Source organism: Misgurnus anguillicaudatus, chromosome 18 (genome assembly GCF_027580225.2).
Source record: "Misgurnus anguillicaudatus chromosome 18, ASM2758022v2, whole genome shotgun sequence".
Lineage (NCBI taxonomy): Eukaryota > Metazoa > Chordata > Actinopteri > Cypriniformes > Cobitidae > Misgurnus > Misgurnus anguillicaudatus.
Genome location: NC_073354.2, coordinates 26,877,813 through 26,888,005, shown reverse-complemented (window position 1 = coordinate 26,888,005; position 10,193 = coordinate 26,877,813). Strand labels below are relative to the sequence as shown.

Here is a 10,193-nt window from a genome sequence, read left to right as displayed (position 1 = left end):
AACACGTGAGTTGAAAAATCTGAACTTTGCCGGATATTCACACCGCATTAACCAATCAGGAGCTTGCTCTAGTAGTGACATGATTACAGGAAGCGAGCGGAGTCGCAGAAGCCCCTCCCATGGCGCAAATTTCTGTGTGAATGTCTCGAATTACATGCGCGAATGAAGCTAGAAAACTCAAAATGTTCAAGCGTTCAACTTTTGCCGCCTCTGATGCGGCTGGTATGAACGTCACATTATGATGTTTTATCTGTTGCTACTGCTGATTCCTGAGTGGGCGCTTAGTCTTCAGATTTATGTTTTTGTCCGCTGGCTAAAATTGCACTGAACGTGTGCCTTCAAGCCTATGCGGCCGTGCACGTGTGAAACTTACAAGGGACGTTTTTAACAAAAAAAAATGCCGGACCCCCTGTGGGCCGCGGACCCCCGGTTGAAGACGTGTACAGTTTAATGTAATAGACCCACACTTTTGGTAAACTTCTTATTTAATTCTTATAGGACACCTATGGCCTTTTTACAAGATGTAATATAAGTCACAGGTGTGCCCAGAATATGTCTATGAAGTTTCAGCTCAAAATACTCCACAGATAATTTAATATAGCATGTCCAAAATGACCCTATTTGAATGGGAGCAGAAACGCGCTGTTTTTAATGTCGGTACCTTTAAATGCAAATTACAAACAGACAGTGAGCACTTTCAGTTCAAATAGATCTGATTAATACAGTCTGAGAAAATATTATTTAGTGGACAGAGTACAACTCGCCGAGGGTGGAAACTATGGTAATGCAGGACTGTAAGTGGGCGGGGCTTTATCAATGTGACCTTACATTGATAAAATAATCAAAACAGTATGTCTAATAAGACTGCTTTGGTTTAATGGGGATTAAAAAACAAGGAGTGGATAGATTTTTTCATTGTAGGGAGGTTGTGTGCACACACTGCCAACACACATTATGTCCAAACACATTGTAAAAGTGGATTTTGCAAAATAGGTGCCCTTTAAGGAGTGAAAGCACAACTCTGTCTCTTTCTCTATAATTTTCAATGATGACCTTTTTAATAAGGAAAAGTCATAACTGTAGATGTTTTTCTCTTTTCTACAGGGACTCAACCTTTAACTGAATATCTGATTGAAATTGAGATAAATACTCTGAATCCTGCCATCATTGATCAACTGAGGAGCCTTCTGAAGTCTTTCAATTTACCCTACACACTCACTGACAACACAAACATTACAGAAATCAACATAACTACTGGTATCTACTCTGTCTCTTCTTTATGATATTTTATAGTTTAAACGCTTTATACAGAACAACATTGATAGTGCAATAAATGATGAGATGTGATTTTTAATCTTCATCTCTGTTTTTCAGTCTGTTCTTTGAATGAAATGGGATATCAGTGTAAATGTGAAGGTCTGTTTGTTTGGCCAATTGACACGTGTCATTCATATGAGACCTGTGATAACATCACTGATGGTGTGTGTACATGTATCAATGCTCTTCCAAACAATGGACAGTTCTGTCAGTTAAAGAAAGGTGAGACATTGACGTCATCCTGTTACAATAACAATATTATTTTACAATTATTGTTTTAAGCATTTTACACATGTTGAGCATTTCTGTTTATTTTACTGGAAGCTAGATATATTGCAATGAGTAGAAACTTTTTAAAAACGTAACTTTAATGTTTTTAACATAAGAATTTATTTGCACTGATTGTCAAACTGAAACTGCTTCTGTTTGATCTTGCAGGACCGACTTCAAACTACATGATTGATGTTGATGTGAGATTCTTTGATTCGTCTCTTGTGAACTACTTACGAAATCTGATCACAAATATCAACCTTCCTCTCGCTCTGAGCAACAACATAAATGTCACAGATATCGACATGACTACTGGTAAGAGCCTGATGCTTTATATCAATGTCAATTAATCATTTGCTAAAAATTTTTAATTTTAATTACATATTAATTACTTAAAACGAGTATACAGTTAACACTCAAATATACAGAACATTCTGTAACAAAATTGAGTTTGTAATCATTTTTAATCTCTTACATGGCAAGGACCATGACCTTAAATAACTTTTCAATACATCAAAAGAATTTGCACTGCTACATGCAATTTGCATTACACGATCAGTCAAACGTTAAGTTATATAAATGATGTTTCAGTTTGAACATTAGTATATAAATAAATAAAAATGTATAACTGTAATTAGGGGTCAAGCCCTGAAGGGGCGAAGACCCCTATTGTATCCGTTAGTTTTCTTTTTATGATTTATCTTATCATTGTATTTCAGTGTGTGGATTAAATGGCACAGAATATGAGTGTAAGTGTGAGGAGCATCATGTCTGGTCCAACGACACCTGTGAGGTCTATCAGGTGTGTGATGGGATTGTAGGAGGAACTTGTGGATGTATTCAAGGTCTACCTTCAGAGGGTCAACTTTGCCAAAGAGGTAAGAAATCACAATTAAACACAGTTGTGCTAAATTGTTATAAACTGACCAATATTCAATTTTACTTTACAAAAATGTGGTTTTAAAATGTATGTTTTTCTTTCTTGCTACTTATCAGACATAAATGAATGTAAAGATGCACAGTCAGTGTGTGGTCAAAACTCAGATTGTATTAACACCATTGGTAGTCACATTTGTTCATGCCGGAGTGGATTTGCTCCCTTATATAAAGACATTCCTGTTAGCGTCAACAACTCATGTGTCCGTAAGTACAATTGACTAATTTTATTTTCTGTTTTTTATTAAAAGTAGACAATTTCTGGCCCAAGCTTAGCCCCAATGCTGCTAGATAATTGCATTATTGTATATATTGTAACAGACCCACACATTTGCTTTTTTAATAAGGCAAAGTCATAATTTTGGATGTTTTTTTCTCTTTTTTCACAGTGATTCAACCTTCAACTGAATATCTGATTGAAATTGAGATAAATACCCTGAATCCTGCCATCATTGATCAGCTGAGGAGCCTTCTGAAGTCTTTCAATTTACCCTACACACTCACTGACAACACAAACATTACACAAATCAACATAACTACTGGTATCTACTCTGTCTCTTTTTTATCATGTTTTATAATTTTGTGAAGCTTTATACAGAACAACATTGATAGTGCAATAAATGATGAGATGTGATTTTAATCTTCTTCTCTGTTTTTCAGTCTGTTCTTTGAATGAAATGGGATATCAGTGTAAATGTGAGGGTCTGTTTGTTTGGCCAATTGACACGTGTCATTCATATGAGACCTGTGATAACATCACTGATGGTGTGTGTACATGTATCAATGCTCTTCCAAATAATGGACAGTTCTGCCAGTTAAAGAAAGGTGAGACACTGATGTCATTCTGTGACAATAACAATCTTTTCTTTTTACAAGCATTTTACACATGTTCATGAAGTAATGAGCATTTCTGTTCATTTTACTCGAAGCTAGATAGATTGTAATGAGTAGAAACATTTTTTGAAACATAAATGTAATGTTTTTAACATAATTTGCACTGCAGATTGCAGATTTATTTGCACTGATTTTCAAACTTCTTTTTGTTCTTGCAGGTCCGACTTCAAACTACATGATTGATGTTGATGTGAGATTCTTTGATTCGTCTCTTGTAAACTACTTACGATATCTGATCACAAATATCAACCTTCCTCTCGCTCTGAGCAACAACATAAATGTCACAGATATCGATATGACTACTGGTAAGAGCCCAATGTCATGGTCAATGAAACATTTGCTAAAAAATATTAAACATTTTTTATATAAATTACTTGAAATGAGTATACAATAAACACTCAAATATAAGGACAATTCTGTAACAAAAATTATTTTGTAATGATTTTAATCTTTAATATGGCAAGGGCCATGACCTTAAAATACATGTATAATACATCAAAATAATTTGCATTGCTACACGCAACTTACACAATACGCTCAGTCAAATGTTAGGTTCAAGAAATTATGTTTCAGTTTAATGACATATCATTGTATTTCAGTGTGTGGATTAAATGGCACAGAATATGAGTGTAAGTGTGAGGAGCATCATGTCTGGTCCAATGACACCTGTGAGGTCTATCAGGTGTGTGATGGGATTGTTGAAGGAACTTGTGGATGTATTCAAGGTCTCCCTTCAGAGGGTCAACTTTGCCAGAGAGGTGAGAAATCACAATTAAACACAATTGTGCTAAATTGTTATAAACTGACCAGTATGATTGAATTTTACTTTACACTTTACACAAATTTGGTTTTAAAATGTATGTTTTTCTTTCTTACTACTTGTCAGACATAAATGAATGTAAAGATGCACAGTCAGTGTGTGGTCAAAACTCAGATTGTATTAACACCATTGGGAGTCACATTTGTTCATGCTGGAGTGGATTTGCTCCCTTATATAAAGACATTCCTGTGAGCGTCAACAACTCATGTGTCCGTAAGTACAATTGACTGATTTTATTTTTCTGTTTTTTTATGAAAAATAGACAATTTCTGGCCCAAGCTTAGCACCAACACTGCTAGATAATTTTTGCATTCGTGTATATATTGTAACAGACCAGGCCCGGATTGGCCATAGCGAGAACCGGGAGGATTCCCGGTGGGCCGGTCTGTTTTTTTTGGCCACGAGGGCCGGTGTTGTCATGCCACCGGGATGACGCGTATTTACGGGTGAGAGATGTCCCCGCCGCTTTATGCACAAGTTGATTGTGTCCCGTCCCGACCACTTATTGGAAGAATTCTTGCATTAGTGTTCATTAACATCTAAAACGCATGGGAAACGCAGGACGTGCCGCTGTCTACTGGTTTTCAAAGCGCTTACTTGAACACGAGTTTTGTTTCAGACGCGTCTATATTGAGTGCGCTTGCCGGCCGCGCGTCTATATTTTAAATAAACTTGAGCGCGTCTTTTGAGTGCGCTTGCCGGCCGCGCGTCTATTATATTTTAAATAAACTTGAGCGCGTCTTTTGAGTGCGCTTGCCGGCCGCGCGTCTTTTATATTTTAAATAAACTTGAGCGCGTCTTTTGAGTGCGCTTGCCGGCCGCGCGTCTATTATATTTTAAATAAACTTGAGCGCGTCTTTTGAGTGCGCTTGCCGGCCGCGCGTCTATATTTTAAATAAACTTGAGCGCGTCTTTTGAGTGCGCTTGCCGTCCGCGCGTCTATATTTTAAATAAACTTGAGCGCGTCTTAATACAAACGAGCTGGCCTCTAAAAGGAAAAGAATTTACAAAACGTATTTTTTTATCCAAGTCATAGATGAATTCTCTATGAATAGTCATTATTCATCGTTTATTACAAGAGTAACAAAAATCTATTTCATGCAAAAATCATTAGTTTATTTGAAAAAAGTAGTTTCACAAGTATATCCATGATGTTTTCTTTTTTTTAACACAATGTAGGCCTACGTTATTTAGCAATAGACATGATCTAAGTACTAAAAAAGAGACAGATTTTTTCCATTTGTTTCCAATGCATACTTGATAAATCTTGCTTGTGTATTGTATATCAGGGGTTTCCAAACGTTATCAACCTAACAGTTAATCTCAAGACTCACCATTTTTTTAGAAATAGAAATATAGTGGAAAACACAAACACATTTGTTTCCTTTAGTTTTTGAATAAGTTTACTTTAGTAATATTATGGTCTTATGGTAGGGATGCATGATTATGGCAAAAATTATAATTGTTTACTGCATTTGCACGGAATATGAAATTATATATTTGAAAAATACAGTGAATTGCAAGGTTGCAGAGAACAGTGCACTACCGCAGACTTATACTACTGAGGGTTTAAAGATATTATTTTAACAGTCAGTCGTGAACTAAAGTGGGCCGGTCTAAGGCATGAAACTCCAGGGCTGAGAGTCCCACTCCGGCCCTGTAACAGACCCACTTTTTCTTTTGTAATCAGGCAAAGTCATAATTTTGGATGTTTTTTCTCTTTTATCACAGAGACTCAACCTTTAACTGAATATCTGATTGAAATTGAGATAAATACTCTGAATCCTGCCATCATTGATCAGCTGAGGAGCCTTCTGAAGTCTTTCAATTTACCCTACACACTCACTGACAACACAAACATTACACAAATCAACATAACTACTGGTATCTACTCTGTCTCTTCTTTATGATGTTTTATAGTTTAAACGCTTGATACAGAACAACATTGATAGTGCAATAAATGATGAGATGTGATTTTTAATCTTCTTCTCTGTTTTTCAGTCTGTTCTTTGAATGAAATGGGATATCAGTGTAAATGTGAGGGTCTGTTTGTTTGGCCGATTGACACGTGTCATTCATATGAGACCTGTGATAACATCACTGATGGTGTGTGTACATGTATCAATGCTCTTCCAAACAATGGACAGTTCTGCCAGTTAAAGAAAGGTGAGACACTGACGTCATTCTGTGACAAACAGACATATTTTTTTTTATAATTCTTATTTCAAACTTTTATCAAAGAAAAACCCGTTTTGAACATTATAGGAATATAATTAGACAGATTGTTCTACTGAAACTGGTTTTGTTTGCTCTTGCAGGACCGACTTCAAACTACATGATTGATGTTGATGTGAGATTCTTTGACTCGTCTCTTGTGAACTACTTACGAAATCTGATCACTAATATCAGCCTTCCTCTCGCTCTGAGCAACAACATAAATGTCACAGATATCGACATGACTACTGGTAAGAGCTCAATGTTTTGTCATTAAACATTTGGTAAAAATTATTTAACTTTATTTAAAATTAATGATTCTAAATTATTTTTAGATTTTTTTTCACACACACTAAACTATAGAGATATTTCAGTAGTAGAATTTAGAATGTAATGATTTTTAAACTCTTACATTCTAAGAACCATAAACTTAGAAACTACTGTAGGTCTCTTCATACAGAGCAAAATTTAAGTAATGTAAATGTTAAATGCATTGACAGAATTGCAATGATACAAACAAGTTTAAAAATTTATGTTTTAGTTTAAGCCATAATGCAAAAATAGATGAATCCATACAGATGTATAACTGTAATGTTTTATTTTATCATTGTATTTTAGTATGTGGATTAAATGGCACAGAATATGAGTGTAAGTGTGAGGAGCATCATGTCTGGTCCAATGACACCTGTGAGGTCTATCAGGTGTGTGATGGGATTGTGGGAGGAACTTGTGGATGTATTCAAGGTCTCCCTTCAGAGGGTCAACTTTGCCAGAGAGGTGAGAAGTCACAATTAAACACAAATGTGCTGCCCTTTCAGTGGTCACAGTCTTTTGTGTGTGTGTGTGTGTGTGTGTGTGTGTGTGTGCGTGCGTGCGTGCGTGTGTGTGTGTAGCTTTAACTGTTCGCTTTATTTACTTTTGTTTGGCAAAAATAAGCTACTTAGAAGCTATGCTACAGACTTACCCCTCAATAGTTTCTCCATCTGGACAATCACTCATCACAAATCTGCAGCAATTTTTCTTGGTGTTTTTAAAAAAAAATTATGTCATCTTCTTATTCCTTGGCAGACCTAAATGAATGTGAAGATGCACAGTCAGTGTGTGGTCAAAACTCAGATTGTATTAACACCATTGGGAGTCACATTTGTTCATGCTGGAGTGGATTTGCTCCCTTGTATAAAGACATTCCTGTGAGCCTCAACAACTCATGCAACGGTATGTACTGTATTATCACTTGATTATTTTACTTTTTTTCAATCAACTGTAAATTTCTTACAAAATGTTTTCTATCCTGAAGATGTGAATGAATGTGTTGAGATTCCTGAGATCTGTGGTCCAAACTCAATCTGCATCAACACGGCTGGGAGTTACAATTGCTCGTGTATGAGTGGATATATTGTAGCAGACACAAACCTCATTTTATCCTGTTTTAAATTAGCAAAATGTTAAAACATAGTGCACAATGTTTGAAAAACGCTTTGGAAAAGGGAGTCGGGCTGACTACCAAAACACACTTGTAGCCAATCTGCAGTAAGGGGCATGTTTACTAACAGACATCCTTGCCGGGGTTGCGTATCTGTGGGGCGGGTCTATCAAAAGAAAGTCCAGATTCTATTGGGGTAGTGGCGTGTATGTTTAGGTAATTTAAATATAAACATTGGCTTTCAAACATTATGCACTCCGCCTTCATTTTTTTAAATTCTTACACTGTTCACATTAGGTTGTGCCAATAGACAGTACTATCGTCTATCGACAATAGTCAGACATATGGCTGATAAAGGGCCTTCATGACGATAGTTGGCATGTTTGCCCATTACAGTTTTAAATTATTATTATTCTCATCATAGTTTCACATGCATATTGCGTGCTTTCCTTCACTTGAGAGGGTTTGTGGGCTTTACTCTGCATGAGAGAGATAACTATATAGAAACCTTTATGATCATTGACAACAGAGTTTTTATTATGTTGGAAATCAACACACCCACAAGACATCACAACTCGGAAACTTGTGTGTCATTCAGAATTCTTAGTTTCTCACTCATAAATATGACTTGTACATGTGCTTGTAACTAATAATTACAACATTTCCGTCTGCATTAAAAGGCAGCAGTGTTTGTATGTATAAGGCAAGGTCTTAATTGTGGGTGTTTTTCTCTTTTTTACAGCGATTCAACCTTTAACTGAATATCTGATTGAAATTGAGATAAATACCCTGAATCCAACAGTCATTGATAAGCTGAGGATGCTTCTGAAGTCTTTCAATTTACCCTACACACTCACTGACAACACAAATATTACACAAATCAACATAACTACTGGTATCTACTCTGTCTCTTCTTTATGATGTTTTATAGTTTTAAAGATTTATACAGAACAACATTGATAGTGCAATAAATGATGAGATGTGATTTTTAATCTTCTTCTCTGTTTTTCAGTCTGTTCTTTGAATGAAATGGGATATCAGTGTAAATGTGAAGGTCTGTTTGTTTGGCCAAATGACACGTGTCATTCATATGAGACCTGTGATAACATCACTGATGGTGTGTGTACATGTATCAATGCTCTTCCAAACAATGGACAGTTTTGCCAGTTAAAGAACGGTGAGACACTGACGTCATTCTGTGACAATAACAGTATTTTCCTTTATAAATCTTTTTACAAGAATTTTACAGATGTTAAGCATTTCTGTTTATATAACTGAAAGCTTGACAGTGGAAACAAAATAAACTTAAATTGAAACATATTAAGATTATAATTCCCCAAATTGTCACACTGAAACTGTTTCTATTTGTTCTTGCAGGGCCGATTTCAAACTACATGATTGATGTTGATGTGAGATTCTTTGATTCGTCTCTTGTGAACTACTTACGAAATCTGATCACAAATATCAGCCTTCCTCTCGCTCTGAGCAACAACATAAATGTCACAGATATCGACATGACTACTGGTAAGGCCCGGAGTATAGTCTTTTTTTTACGTGTATGCAAACGTATGCGCACGGTCGAACACACAACCTTACAACGTATACTTTATTTGACTTGATGTGTCATCATACGGAGCAAAATTGGAGTAAATGTTAAATGCATCAACAGAATTGCAATGATACACACATTTGATCAATGATGTTTTAGTTTTAGCCATAATGTATAAATAGATCAGTCAATGCAGATGTATAACTGTAATGTCATGTCATATCATTGTATTTCAGTGTGTGGATTAAATGGCAGAGAATATGAGTGTAAGTGTGAGGATCATCATGTCTGGTCCAATGACACCTGTGAGGTCTATCAGGTGTGTGATGGGATTGTGGGAGGAACTTGTGGATGTATTCAAGGTCTCCCTACAGAGGGTCAACTTTGCCAGAGAGGTGAGAAATCTATTTTAACACAGATGTGCTGTACTATCAGTGGAAACAGTTTTTACTCTGTATTTGTGTGTTATTGTTATACAGTAGCTTCAATTGTTTGCTATATTTACTTTTGTTTGTCCAAAATAAGCTACTAAGAAGCTATTCTACTGTACAGACTCAGGCGTCAATCCCATTTGCAGGGGTGCAAACTTGTCACCTTTCGGTGAAATTCGCCGTTTTTTGATCCAAAATAGGTCATTCTTGTGATTCGTCTAGATCCGATGAGTTTTTGAAAATGAGGTGTGAGGGGGGTCTGCGACAGGGTAGCAGTAAATGAAATTATGAAAATCATGTCCAGCTATTGTGATAATGATGTCAGTTTGGCGGGTTATG

At 36.1% G+C, this 10,193-nt stretch overlaps 1 long non-coding RNA gene across 1 annotated transcript; it reads left to right on the top strand.

Moving 5' to 3' along the window:
- The first annotated feature begins 2,311 nt into the window (after positions 1-2,311).
- LOC141350594 (uncharacterized) lies at positions 2,312-3,052 on the top strand. The gene is made up of 3 exons (XR_012358691.1): positions 2,312-2,465; positions 2,584-2,730; positions 2,913-3,052. It is a non-coding gene; the product is annotated as an uncharacterized lncRNA (long non-coding RNA).
- Positions 3,053-10,193: the final 7,141 nt, after the last annotated feature.